Genomic DNA, 15773 nt, shown 5'->3' with positions numbered 1-15773 from the left:
CTAGGATATCAGGAGCAGAAAATGTTTTACTTTTAAAGCCTAAAGAAAATAATTCCCCTTTTTGGGTGCAAGATTAATAACAGTGTTTTTTATACATATACTTAGAAAAGTGTACCTCTTTTCATAGTATTGTCCAGGTAAAGGATGTATATTACTAAGAAAACATTGAAGAATGTACTTAGGTATGTAAGCTCTGGACCTTAACTAGAGATTAAATAAAATTGAGGTTTATTGAAAAATAAAGTATTTGTTTGCATTATTTGTGTGCATTTTCTGAGTCTTTATTAAATCTCAGTGTACATTGGTAATTTAAGTGTCAGAATCTTAGTAAAAATATCAACATGGATTTTTCAGTCTTAATGTTTTAAATTCATATTTAAGCCACAGGAATCGCAGTTTATGGGAAGGATTGAGGAATGTCCTAATTAAAATCTAATTAGCTCCACAAAGGGGGCTGCTGTAGATGAACAAGAGACTCATTGATGTCAGGGACAATAAATATACATTAGTTTGTAAAGTTTAGATATTCTCTTTAGCTATTTTGAATTATATCCTACATATGAAAGATAAACATTAATTTGTAGAAAACAGTTTCAGCAGAGGGTGAATAACAGTGCAATTACGGAGCTGCAGAAATCTAAATTCTCTTCATCTATTGCTCTAGGAGGTATGTACTACAAAATTGTACCAGTTGTGTTTAATAGAAGCCAAAAGCTATTGCTATCAGAGGGCAACTTAATATTTTCCAAAGCAGCCTATTATAAGTGAAATTACTAGAAGAGTGGAAAAAAAATTATAAACTTGCTTTGTGGGCAAGGGCATTATGGTCTGTGTGTGTCTTTTGTTTGGGGCTTTGGAAAGGAGAGTTGCATGACAGTCTGGATAATTAAATCGATCCAACAAATGGTGAAGTTTTTTAGACAGATTTTGATTCATTAAGAATGTTTTCATTTTGTGTATGTTTGTAAATCTGACATTCACAGTCATCAGCATAGCCTCAAGCCAGAAATGTTCACTTTTTTGTTTTCTGTAGTATCTCAAAATCAGGAAGGCAGTGCTCCTGCATGGGTAAAGATGATAATGCTGGAGATATTATCCTGTGAAGGAGAAATATATAGGAGATGCACACTGCCTAAGAAGCAATAAATCTCATAAATTAATGCAAGAGGAATAGATGAAAAATCTGGAGAAAATAGAATTAGGTACTGTCTTTTCAGCTCATGCAGCTTCAGGCTTCCAGCACCTTTTTCACTGTATCAGCCATAAAAAAGTATTACCCTGAACTTTCACTAACATTCAGAAGATTAAACTGAAGAATGATCATAAATACCTTATCATTGAATACCAAAACACTTTGGTATAATCTAAAAGCACCTTCTAAAATATACTAGTATGTCTCAAAAATTTACCAATAGCTCTGTGACTCTTGTTGCATTTTGACAGAATAAATATTCTATGACACTTTTAATAATAGTTATTACAATTTTGAAAGCAAGTGCACTTAAGCAAGCATGTTACTATGCTAATTATCTTAGTAAAGTAGCTACCTCAGTCAAAGATAGCCTACAGTTTCAAGGTAAGGTCACAAGGTGGTCTATATTCATAAGTCCATAAATAAATTTAGCAGATAATCAAGCTAAATCTTGAGTTTCGTGCTACAAGACAAGGGATCCTGCATGCTACTTTGCAGTGTTCAGTTTTCCATCAACTCTGCCTCAGGGACCACCTTTTTACGTTTGGATTAATGAAGAAAATGTAAATGTTTATAAAAAAAAACAACCAAAAAAACCAGCACAAAACAAACAAAAGTACCTGCTGCAAATCAAAATCCTCTTATGGTGTAAAATCTGTTCCACTGATTAATTATAAGAAGTTTCATCACTTGAAAAAAACCTCAATTCAGCCAATATAGATTACAGAAGATTTAGAGACTGTAAAATTTGAAACATAGCTAGAATATATTCTTATAAAACACACCTACACCTTCCAGCTGATTTTAACAATCAAGTCAGTAGTGCTAGTTTGATTCTAAAAAATCCTTTAATGAATGCATTTTTTTTGCAAGTTTTGGGCATGACTTTTAACATGTTTTCAGAATTTCCCAATCTGATCTGGACATCTGACTGATAAATTAAGGGAAATAATAGCAACAAATTCAATACTTCCCAGGGTGGCATGTGTTCTGAAAATATAAGCTGACTTTTATATTTTATCAAAGAAAAGTCTATGCAAAAACAATTAAAGTTCTCCCAGGTTCAGATCATACTGGATTCAAATCTCACAAGGGTGTACATTAGCATTAGAGTGACATATGGAATACTGTCAGCAACTGGAGAATTTCAGAGGGAGAAAAACTGTGGAAAAGTGTCCCTTGGATAATAGAAAAGAGAGATGACATTCTCATTATAAACAGAAACAAGCTGAACAGCTGTAGACCCCAGGGAACTAACTTCAAGAGACAGAGAAACCAACACGTGGTTTAAAGGATATATATTTCATTAATCCAAAAAATGGTATGTTACTGACAGAGAAATAAAAAATTCATCAGAAGCAACATTACAACAAAAGAAAAATCCTCAATGCTGAAAAAAAAACACATAGGTTGTGACTATATTTATTTATCATTAATTATTTAATTTTTTCAAATGTTTCAGGTCATTTACAAGCCTTTGTAAATAACCAACCTCCTAAGAATATCTTCAAAATAAGAAAATTGAGGGAGCCTAAAAAGTATTTGTTTATTTGACAAGACAAAAATTAAACCTTGTATGCAATTCTTTGTATGTTAGATGAAGACTTGTCCCATAATACAAAAGTTATTACAGATTTGCCTGCTTACTATGCTTTCAGGCCAGAGAGCAAGAATGAATAAAATTACTCTTGCTGTGCTGAATAAAAGTTATGTAAGACTTATCATTTACATATTTATATTTATTTATATTGTCATATATATATATCTATATATGAGACCTTTGTGTGACACTTTGGACATGACTTTGGTATTATTCTTTCATGAGAAGACACTGACAGCCAAAGGAGCTGTCCAGATATACATTAGAGTTTAATATTACCAGCATGTTAATTAAAAGGTCTAAATAGCATTAATTTATCCCTCTTCTACTAGACAGACTTTCTGTGACAAACAGGTATCAAAATGATTTTTTTTAGGAACTTCCAAGAGAAGCTGTTGTTTTTACAATAATGACCTCTGAAAGTGTGCAAGTAAGGTTATCTTCAAGGTCCATTCTAACCCAAACAATTCTATGGTTGTACGACTTTTTTCCTCTGGCCTAGTGACGCATACCCCATCAAATGTGACAGTCTGATAGTTGTCTAGAAAAGCTAAAACTCTTATTTGCACAGCTAAAGTTCTAGATTCTGATGTGGGTGTGATAGAAAATGTGAGGTTCATCAGGTCTGTAAGTGGAAGTTTCTCACCCAACTCCTTTCTAGGTGTGACACCAACAAGGCAGTAATCCCTGGGGTCAGCCTTTACACAGTGGTTTCTCATTGCTGAACTTGCTTAGTGGCTTATAGCTTAAAGCTACTTCTCACCTGTGTCTTTCATGATACCAAAATGAGATCTTAGAGGCAATATTGGATAGAAACATGATAGTAAAAGGGTTTTAAAATAATGGGGATTTGGGGAGTTAGAAGGAAAATTAAGCTTAGTAGGCCCTGGGAAAATACCTTGGGAAAGTATAGGCCTTGTACTTGCTAGAACTGCACCTGTGTAGGTAGTATATGATAAATGATATAATTGTTAAATTAAATATAATTACTGTTTAATCGTAAGAATAATCATGAGAAACTGTAGTCAGGGGTTTGAAAAATATCACAAGAAACTCATGGTTGAATAAGATCAATGTATACAATAGAACAATATAAGTTTAATAATTAATATGTAAGTTATATAATGATAAAATATAAAATACATTCAGTTCGAAAGCCATGTTGGAGTCAGATTTGGGTCTGTACCCCTGATTCCCAGAGCTCTACAATAAAAGCACCTGCATATAATTGTATCCTGATTATGTGTGTTCTTCCTGAACGCTAACAAACTGCTTTATACCTCTTTGCTGAAGATGGGGGACTAACCTAGAAGAGAAATTGGAGATTTACATGTGTAGGTACAACTAGTAAGAGCCTGATAGACTCTATAGCTCTAAAAAACTATCTTAGACTCCAGTTCATACTTGCTTGTTGCTCTTTAATTGAAAAATATCAACTTATCATGTAATATCTTGTAATCTGTGTATTTCAATCAGATACTTCAAAGTATAACCTTGTCTCTTTATGAGAAGAAAAAGTATGAAACAACAGGGTTTTTTTGTGTAGGTCTTTTAAGATTGTCTGCAGGAATTAACAGAGAAGTTCACTGCAAAACATAATTATGCACATTTGGACATCCTGATAATGAAAAATGTCAAACTCCTATGCAGTTAGGAGGAAACAGATCAATTACTTATCCACTCTCCTGTCTATAAACACTGAATTTTCTTAACTAAAAGCAAGCAAACATAAGTGGAATGAAGATGTGTCAAGAGTTTTAGGCTGGAAATTAGGAGAAGGTTCTTCACTCAGAGGGTTGTTGGGCAGTAGAACACGTTCCTCAGGGAAGTGGTCACAGCACCAAGCCTGATAGAGTTGGAGAAATGTTCAGACAACACTCTCAAGCATCTCAGGTGAGATTCTTGGGAATGGCATTGTGCAGGGCCAGGAGGTGGACTTTGATGATCCCTGTGGGTCCCTTCCAACCCCAGATATTCTATGATTCTATGATTTTTAATCCATATCAACCTTTGCTTTAATTGTCAATGGACACAAAATGATTACTGCTTAAATACATTGCAATTTTGCTCATAATTTTTTTTAAAGGGTAATTTCTTCTGATTTCAAGTTCCAAGTTTTTATTGGAATAATTAGATCAAATTTGAAAGGGTTATCTTCTCATAATGATACTCTGATCCATTGAATAAAAAATGAAAATCAAAGTTTGGTATTGAGAAGATAGAAAACTTGATAAACATGTTTTTTTACAAAAACAGAATTTATCTTTTAAAATTGGTTGCCACTCTGCTGTGTGTGGCAGTAGAGATCAAGACGGCATTTACAAATTTTGGAAAGCAGAATGCCAGTAGTTAATGAATTTTTGTAGAAATGCTTGACTGACTAGAAAGAAATATGAATTTATAATTCATAATTTATAACAAGAATCTTTTTTCTGGATTTATTCTTCAAAGATATCTGTGAGGTATAACAAACAGGAATAGTTTTCAGTGTAGCAGTGAAGCTAAGCATCATTTTAAGAGCAAAATTGAAGTGTTTCATGGCAAAAGTCTGTAAATGATTTATGCTCCCTAAGAAGCTTTTCCAACATTATAAAAACAATGCATAGACATTTTTCTATCAAAAAAAGTACTAAGGCATAAAGTCTCCAAATGATTTCTGAAGGTGCTTCATTTAAAGTCAAATAGTTTAGTCTAAATAGAGAAGCTATTTAAAAAATTGGAAAAAATCTGAGTTACCTTTCTGTCTTACTACTTTGCAATACAATGAACAGTCAAAAGCTGTCATGTAGATGAAAGATGTGTTAAAAAGTACCTTTCTTAATAAAAAAGTCCTTTAATGAATATCATATTTTTGTGCGTATGGTAATCCTATACTTTAAGCATAGTAACAATTACTTGGGGCACAAAATTTTATCTCACATTTTAAAATTTTAGTTTTTCAACTTATAAATTATTCATTGTGAATATTTTACTGCTTCGTTAAGCTGGTGGAATTTGGAAATAATTTTTTTCATCATCAAACTTTCTATCATATACTCAGCACCACCTTAAATAATTTTATGTTAGATTCCATTATTTTTTAAGACATGGCCAGACCTTGCCTCAGTGTCTCCAAACTGATAATGAAACTGCTCTCCATTGCTTTTATGTTACTGTGATTTTTAAGTCAGAGTATAGAGTGATAATGCAGGAAAAATAATCTAAACATGTAGGACAAAAAAGGTAGAGAATTTAAATTATCTAGAAAATATAATGAATGTACATAAGAAATAATATATCCTTTCTTGCACTGCATTCTATGAAATGTTATTATCCAGCCATGATACTCTCAGCAAATCTTAGAAATTTTCACTGGAGCTGAGACTATGCGAGTTATACTCACATAAACCAGGGCCAGGCTTCTATTAAAGGGTAACTTTATTCTATATTAGTAACCTGGTGAAGAGCTGTGGAGATGACAATTTTAAACACACACCACACCCACACACACCCTCTTTTTGTTTTTCTCAGTTTTATAATATCTCGCTTATAAATGAGTCTTGACAACAAAAAATATTTCTATAAGGGGCTCACATTAAGCAGGGAAGCAGCACTAGCTTTGAAATTTAAGTATACAGGACTGCTAGAATCTCTACATTCAGAGCCTATATCCAATAGGAAGTTCATTTCAATATTTCCAGGACAGGATTTTAAAAAAAGCTTTGAAGCAGATGTAATTTCCTTCAGAAGCACAATAAAAATGAAACAAAAATACCCTGACTTCCAAAGATCACTATTTGGTTATTTCTAACCTTGTGCATAGACAAATTTCCTTGAAAATCAGTGCAGTAGAAGGAGAATTCAAACACCCATCAAAGGGCATTTGGAATAGGCTGTCTGCTTTTACTGAATAATATACCCCATTGCTTTACATGACATCCTGCCATTAAATTTCAGTTGTCACCAGCCATAAAATAAATAAAGTGTGGGGCTTGTGTAATTACCTTGATTTTACCAGATTTCTATTCTTGGACATTTTTATGGTCTCAAAGAATTCCTGTTCACTTACTGGTTTTCATCAGAAAGAATGAAATAACAATGAGGGCACAGTAGTGTTTTGGAGGTTTTTTTCCTTCTTTTGTGTGCAACAAATACATTTCCACAAATAAGTATCTCAAAAGCACCATTTACAAATGGCTTTCAGCATGAAACAGCACAACACACAAAACATGTTGGAACATTAGTCTGGTTTCATACAGTGCTTTTCAAATGTTGTGATAAAAGGTCTTTTCCAAACCAAAGACTACATGATGGAAGCATATTGACTTGAAGGAAAGATCTTTTTTGTTATTCCATGTGTCATTACAAGCTTTAGACATTACAACAAGTTTTATATAAATGATGCACTATGCAAGAACAGCCTTTACTCTGAGAAAAGTATCAGAAGTCAGATAAGATAGCTTGACAAAAAGAAGTCTAATTTAAAATCTGTCAGAAATAGAGAGCTTCCTGGTGAAATACTCTGTGACAAGGTCTTAGATATGCAATCACAGCCAAACCACAACTTCTGTATACAAGTAACATCTTCAACCCAGTTGCTTTTATAGCCCCTTATTTACACCAGAATTGAATTATATCTACTAAAGAGCAAGCTTTATCACTGACTGTGGCTGAAGAAGCAAGTGCTGCTGGGTTGTACAGGGACTTAACCAAGACAGTAACCAGGGCAATTCGCCTTTAGTGTTCACCTGGCAGAGGCAGCAGAATGCTGTAATCAAAGCCAATAGGATTACACCAGCAATCAGGACTAGAGAGTTAGATTCTCTGCTATGCTATTCATCTACAGCAGATCTATTCATCTACAGAATGTCTACACGGGGAATTTTAAATAAAATCTGAATGGTGGCATTTTATTTTGTAGTCTTATGCAAAAGAAGCATATCACTTGTGGAAACGCTATTCCCTTTTTTACAGCCTTCCTGAATGATAAATCTGGTCTCCTGGTTGAACATTTTGCATCACAAAGTCCAGTTCCCTGTTAACACAGGTATCTATCACTCTCTCACTCATATGTAGTGCCATCTGCAAAGCAGCTCATCCCTTTGGTCCAGTGCTGTGATCAAAGACAGTTCCAGAACCTCCCTGCTGTTGCAAATCCAAGCTTTTTTGTGGGCAGTCTACACCTAACATGAAGAAAGATAATGCAAAAAACTAAAGACCTTCATAGGTATTATTGTTATTATTATACCTAACAAATATTTATTATAAGCAAAAATCTTTTTTGAAGCAATCATACAAAACTCCAGGTTTTATTTGACGTTCATTAATGACTGGTATAAGTCCTTCTACCCTTTCATGTGGATACCAGAGCCAAGAAGCTTCCTCTTCTGTTCTGCTGTATAACAGAAGTATTTTGACTCTGTCATGGACAAATGCAATCACTTCAATGATGGACTAGAGAACACAGGCTGAATCAGCAGCAAAGATAAAGTGAGCTCTCCAGTATTCACAGCCATTCCTGTTTGACTGTAAGCTCTGGAAATCCCCACCAGAGTGCAAATCCCTCATAAATTCTAACCTATGGGAAGTACTAGGGTGTTGGAGAAGGATATCTTGTTCTTTCAAAATCACCAGATTTCTCTCTCAAAATCTAAGTGTACCTTTAATCATAAACCTTGTCCTATCTCAGATTTCTCACACATCCTCAGATTTCTCATCTAATTTTCTGCTGAACTCAGAAATGGTATGAAAATTATTTGTATAGCTGCCCAGTTAGAACAGTTGCCTGAGACCTGAGAATTATCCTTACACAAAGAGCAATCCCTCAAAGTATAACACTATATTTTAAAACTGGACAAAGTCTATAAGTACATGAAAATTCAAATCTTCTTCACTTGTGAAGACAAAACAGGAGTCTTAGTGACTTTCCATGCTGATCTATTTCCAAGGAAGATGAAGTTTTATATATAAAATAAAAGTGATGATGAGATTAATGACAATTTAATTCATACACTCTGGCTGGTATGCATTCAAAGTCATCTGACCTGCTTTAGGAGTTGAAATGGCCTGTAAATACACTTTTTTCTTTATTTTTATTTCTATCAGAAGGAGCTGATACAGTAATCTAAGACTTAGACATTCAGGTTTTAAATGTCTAAGCTCTAAGACGTGACTCATGGTCAAGATGCTGTCACTCAGAGGAAGAGAATGGTAGAATTCAGCTCATTCTTATCCATTTACCTTCTTCTCAGGTGCCCTTCTACAGCTAACAGTAACAGTGCCTCAAATGTTACACATTTGAAGCCAGCTATCAAAAGGCACATCAGTGAATTGAAGGCTTGTGAAAACAAACACCAAATGAAGTATTAAACCAGATTTATTTCTTTCTTCAGTTGATTCTCCGTATATTCCAGCTGTTCTGCAGACTTCTCTGTTCTGCTGTCCCCAAAACCTTTTACAGGTCTGAGGACTTTAGTTCAGATGTTTCTCCCAAGTTTCGCCAGTATTCAGGTGGCAAAAATCCATGTTAATCCTGGGCCTGAAACTCAAGTATCTGGAGACTACAGAATTCTGTGCTAAGTTTTGTGGCAATCCCACATTGTCATCACTGTCCATGTCAGACAGGAAAACAAGACCCTACTCTCTTCAATATTGTGATTCTTCCCTCAAATCTAATAACATTGGTACCATCATTCTCTTATTTTAAGACAGAAAATAAGCCATAAACCAGGATCATGGTGCTGGAAAGTGAAGTCAAAGGAGATGACAGAGCTTAAGATCTTCCTCTTTCCTGTTCTGGACAAGAATGTGCTGTGTCCCTGTACTTTCCCCACATAAATTACTGAATTTATTCCACCAGAGCAAAGGAAAACAAGGAAGAAGTCTAACTGTAATCAGATAACACCTTTTTACATTTCTTTTACAAAATTTCTAAGACAATCCAGATCCCAGCATCCAAATCCAAGAAATGCCATAGATGTTGAGAAGGATCAAGCAACGTGCATAGCCATGTAATAGTCCCAGTGCACTTTGAATTAATTATAAACCCAGCAGGAACTCATAAAGCATTGCACAGAACAGCAACAACAATTATTCTTAACTGTAGGCCCAGCTGGCTCCCAATCTTAAACCAGCACGAGTTTTGCTAATAACCATGGCAATACCAGAAAAATAAATACTTTTGCTTAACACAATCATTATTTACTTGCATCCACCCCACTGATGTAATTTAACTTGGACTCCTTATTCTATCTGCTCTCCTCATGTCTCCCAACCAGGGTATCCAGGACATACGACACTAAAGTATATGCTGAACAACTGCATTGTTCCACACTGCAGAAAATCCACCAGCTATAGCTGGGAGCACTGAGTTGAAAAGTAACATGGAAAAATCTGTATAGGTCTCTCTTATTTAATTAGTTTATCTCATAGACTGAATATAAACTCGTGTATAATGTAAGGAGTATCATCAGTGATGACAGCATTGGGGACTGTGATTTGTGTCAGGAAAGGTGATCTCATAGCAGGTATGTAGAATTTAATTCTTATAAAATGAATAAAAAATACAGTTTTCCACTCATAACCCTAAAGTCTTCAAGGACTGTGAGGAAAAAAGAATACCAAAATCCAAGTGCAACTGAGTCAGAATATGAAATTTTCATTTCTCCAGGCTGTTAATTCAAGAGAATTTGTAGAGTGGTAATTGCTAGAAATCAAATGGGAAGTAAGTTGTGGTATTCTGATAAATTTCACCTGCAAGTGCAAAATACTGTTAAAAATAAACTCAGATCAACCCTTCTGTTTCAACAATGCATCAAAAATAGAAAGAAGATTGTGCTTATTTTCTCAGTGTAATAAAAATTAATCTCTTTAATAGATTCAAACAGAAAAACATGTTTTGCAATTCTAACTACAGTATTAATCACCCTTCCTACATTCAGGAATGCAGAGTAACATTTTCAAAAGCATTCAAGATTTTTCAGTGACCAGACTTTAAGTTCTCTTTAAAAGTTTGGGTCTAGATCAAAGGAAATGTGCAGCAGTTCCCAGCCATCACTGGTCCTTAAGTAACAATTCTGAGAAAGCAGCGTTTTTGTAGGAGCTCTGCATTGGGTCCTTCCATGATCAACTTTAAGTTTTCAGTTGCATCTGAATGAGCAATATCACAGGATCATAGACAGCATTTCCCCCAGTGTACAAACTGGCTTTGAATCAACTTCAAGAGAAACAAAGGAAGTTAGTTATGTCAGTTTTACTAAAGGCATTTTAGATCCTAGAGCTTTAGTTTTTAGTGTGTATATTCATTATTCATACCTAGTCATCCAAGGCAATACGTGAAGATGGGTTCTAATTCTTCCATGCAACACTACCAATTTCTGTGAAGCTTTTTTTCAAGCATCTAGTCATATGACTAACACAGACTTAGAGCTCTTTGCTCCTCATTCTTTCTGAAACAAAAACAGATAGGAAAGTACCATTTCTCTCTATATTTGCCTTTTAATGGCTCTAAAATAGCAAAATTTTTCTTAAGATTCATTGTACTACCTTATGTTTGTTTACATGTTTAATATAATGGAATTTTTAAAGATAAACACCAACATGCTTCTCTTTACATAACACTTCTTTAACTCACTCTTGATTATCCTTTGTGCTTTTTTCTTTAAAGTTTTGCAATGACATATTTAATTTTTTTTTGTATAATTATTTGGCAGAATGTCATTATAGTGACTTCTGCAATCTGTGCACGATCTTTGGGAAATATTATTGGTTCTGGAAAACAGGACTTTTTGTGATCCAGAGGAGGGAAGATCTCTGGCTTGTTTAAAAGTAAAAAAGATTTTTTTGAGGAAAAAATTATTGAACTTTCAAACAAAAGGGAAGGGGGGCAAAGAGAAAGGAGATTTTTGAAGTTTCCATCAGATGGTATACACTTTGCAGCCATTTCTGGTGAGATGGTTGTACAAAAATCAATTCTTCTAAGATAAATTATGACTCTCTCTCTCCTCTACCTGAGATTTACTGCTGTAATCTTTCTGTTGTAAGTATAATGCTTTACTGGACAGAATATGGGTACATGTCATTTCATGTATCTCACGTGTTATTATATGCTTATAGTAGGGGAAGAGGAATTGAGATGAGGAAGTGGATTAGTTTACTTATTGCACAAACTTTAAATCAGTATAAATTTCCAATGTAAGCAGCACCTTACCTGGCTTTAGCAATCACATTGTAGTATGTAGGAGCCTTTCACACAGAAGTAAAAGCCAGACTGCTCTAAACATTTGCAAGCTCTTAGAAGGATTGGGAAAACTGGGACTGAGAAAACACAGCAATGAGCAACACATGAGCTTTGTGAACAACCAGGAGACTCCTGAGTGCAGAACACCAGTTAGTGGAAGTAGATTGTCCAGCTAAAATGCTTAGAAGGACTTTGGTTTTATGTGTAAGAAGAGTAAAATATATTTTCATATTTTTTTAAAAAAAGTAAATGCATTAAAGTGGCTTATATCTAAAACCAGTGAGTTTTTCCTTTACAACACAAGATCAGTGCTGCAGCTGACCTATATTCCTAAAGGATGATTAGATCAAATGTCAAATTTAAGTTACCCAAAACTCCATGAATGATGTAGAACTGCACCACTGAACAAGGAATATATCCTGATCATGCTAAATTGATGTGAAATTAGGCTGGCAAACATTCACTGCTATTCCATTTCTTTCAGATAATCCATTCAATCACTTGTTAATAGCAAACCACCTACCTTCAGAAGGAAAATTGAGAATTAAAAAGTACATCAAAATACTCCAAAATAAAGAAATTATAGAATTAAGATTGCCCATAAAATCTTGATAGGCTTCCCTGTGTATGGTGATAAGATCCCTTGGTCCTCGGGACATGTGTCTCATTCATTCCTAAAAGGAGACTACTAATTAATAAAGAGCATATATACCATGCCTTGTTTTGCTATAAGTGCATTTTTTTTTCTAGTTATTTTTAATTAAATAACTGTAAGGACTTAAAAATCATAGTTGCCTGTCTCATGCACTGTTAAAACCACAGAAGAACTTTGCAGAATGGAGCAGCAAGGTGGCACTGGTTGCAGGCAAGGGTCCCTCTATGGCAAATTGGGTGGAACAGCAGCTGCTTGTACTGATATCACTGGTATCACCCCAAGTTACGAACGAGACTAATGGCATCTGTGACCACCAAAGCCCTCTCCCTACACACACTCCTGCTCCCAAGTATGCCTCCGTGGATTGCTGGAACCTGTACTATAAATGAAACCACCTGACAGGAGCATGTAAGAAGATAAAGGTGGTACTATTGACCAAACCTTTTGTGATTTAAGCCCAGCCAGCAGCCAAGCCCCAGGCAGCAATCTGTAGGGAGCTGTTGCCTGTGGGATGAACTCACAGTGGAGAAGTTCATGGAGAACATCTCCTGTGGAAGGGCCCCCGCACTGGAGCAGGGCAAAGACTCTTCTCCCGGAGTAGCAGCAGAAAAACATGTGATGAACTGACAATAACACCCATTCCCTGTGTCCCTGCACTGCTGTTGGGGAGCAGGTAGAGTTGAGAAGGAAGGAGAAGTGAAGGAGAGATGGGGTTTTAAAAGTCTTATTTTACTTGTCATTATCCTGCTCTGATTTAGTTAGCAAAAATCTCAATATCTCTAATTCTAGCCTCCTGTCTTACCTGTGCTGGTAATATCTGTGCTGGTGAGTGATCTCTACTCATTAACTCTTTTTTCTCTCCTCTTTTCAGCTGTGGTGGGCAATGAGAGAGGACCTTTGTAGGATGCCAGGCAGGCAGCCAGGGTCAATCCACTATATGATTTTGGTATATAGTCTCGTCTGTGCCTGAATTCAGGTAGAGGCATCTCTCAATAACTGGATCATCACAATAGCCTTAAAACTGTTCTCTGAAGGGCATGATTAAATTCTTCTACTCATCCCCTGGTGCTCTTCTTTCTAACAGTTATCTGAGAACTGATACTTTTTTTCCTTAAACTTTCTCTGTCTGACAATGACTGAGGACAATCCCCATTTTACAAAGAGAGAAGGCAATGAAATGTCCCAGCCATATCTCACCAATTCCATGCACTTGGTGATGTCCTAAATACTTGACTCCTCTCCTAGGGGTTTTGCTGAGCACTTCCTCACACAATGCACAGGTCTCAGAGGGTGACGAGCATCTGCAAACTGCAGTTCAAGGCCTTTAGTCAGGCGCCAGGAGACAAAATACGAGAAATTTGAGGATCAAAATAAGACTGGCTTTAGTGGCTTGCCTACTATTAAAAGGAGCTCTGTGAACCAGGCAGAATCAGCAGTCACTCCTTCAAGGTGAATGCATATCACTTGGAAGAAGGCTTGGCTTGCAATGCCATCTTATTCTGTACTTATAAGTGGGGTAGGGAAACCACAAACTGCAGGGTCCTTCACAGACACTACATACTTGAATCATGATTACATTGGTTACAGCCCAGCACAACATACGGAATAATTAAAAAGCAATCTTAATCCTAACCTATTTTGATTTACAGCTGTGTAGCATTATAATTCCCAAATTTAGAAGTTTAAATGTGAATTTAAAAAAAAAAAAAAAAGAAAAAGTCAGAACAGAAAAATCTCACTGTGTGACACCCCACACAGTCTTTTGGCAGTGTTATGGAGAGGCATCAGGACTTTCAGAAAGTCCTGCATTAAAGCTTTGCTTTAATCAGCCTGTTATGCCATTCAGAATCTTTCGCTGTACAGCATCCAATTTTCTAAAATATATGTAGAGATTCTGTATGTAAGTTTTTAATTGATATAGAATTGCCTAGTTGAGGAAATGTGAGCACTTTTAGTTGCTCTAAGCAGGCTTGGATTTAAGACTTTGAGGATTCATAGTCTTAAGAAACAAGTCTCCCAAACTTTTCTGGTCATTTCTAAGATCTATTTAAAGACAAGTCACAGAGAGAATAATTTGAAATGGTCTCACCACAGCCTTAAGTTCCTCTCCTAAAATATCCCTCAAATATTTTCTCTAAAGCTGGCCTCTAAGCTTCTGACCATAAGAATGTCTTTGAAGCTCCATAGCAGGAACTGTGGAGTCTCTTGCTGGTGTTACTCAGAAATCCAGTAATTTGAGGAGCAGATCTTGAAAACAACTCAGTAAAACTCCGGACAGCTGCTGGAGTTTTCTCCCAGTGCAGCTTTATCAGACTTGTTTGTTGCTCATGGATTTTGCATGTTCTGTCCTAGTTTTAGGACTAGATGAAAGAACTTGGGACAATTAATTATTTCATGTGGTCCACAGAGATGCAGGAATATTTTCTTTCATACAGTAGACAGTTGTCATTATAAACATTTCCCAGATCCCCTGCACAATACTGGATGACAGACAAGTTGTGCCCACACAGCCTTCTGCCTAAAGATCCCACATAGTAGTGATGGTTAAATTTCTTTCAGAATGTTCTTCCTCAACCTTTTAAGATATCTCCTGAAAGAACTGTTAGAAAGCTATATAGAATTGCAAAAGAGTAGGTATCTTGTCCAAAAGTCAAATTAATATGAGTCCCTGAGTCAAGAGTAACTCTGTACCAATAAAGGGAATTAATTTGCTTTATGTATTGATAGATGGTGTTGGTTTGGTACCATGTAGAATCATGTATGTTGTATAGTTTATAGATGTCTGTCTGTTCATCATGGCATCCTTGACAAAAACATGTCCTGCACCAGGCTGACAATTATCTGAAGATGTGGCAATAGAAAATGAATTGATAAAATGTTGCTTCTGATTCTTTTTGGGGAATCAAATCTGTCTCAAATTATGTTAATGTAAATTACTGTGGCAAATGTGACATCTCTGTCTGAGAGCATGTTAATGTAATTTGCTATAGCGAATATCACATCTCCATCTGCTAAAGCAATCTGTTAAAATTCACTAAGATTATTATCTTCAAGATGAAGAGGTTTTTAATCTTTCAGGTTGTTGTTTTTAAGTTTCTTCTGATGGAAA

At 35.6% G+C, this 15773-nt stretch overlaps 1 protein-coding gene across 2 annotated transcripts in view; it reads right to left on the bottom strand.

Annotated features, from left to right (window-relative positions):
- CPNE3 (copine 3) overlaps positions 1 to 15773 on the bottom strand; it is a 165316-nt gene that overhangs the window by 28589 nt on the left and 120954 nt on the right. The window lies entirely within an intron of this gene.

This window comes from Lonchura striata, chromosome 2 (genome assembly GCF_050655825.1).
Source record: "Lonchura striata isolate lonStrDom1 chromosome 2, ASM5065582v1, whole genome shotgun sequence".
Classification (NCBI taxonomy): Eukaryota; Metazoa; Chordata; class Aves; order Passeriformes; family Estrildidae; genus Lonchura; species Lonchura striata.
Note: the sequence above shows the minus strand (reverse complement) of the source record. Positions and strands in the feature narration are given on the sequence as shown.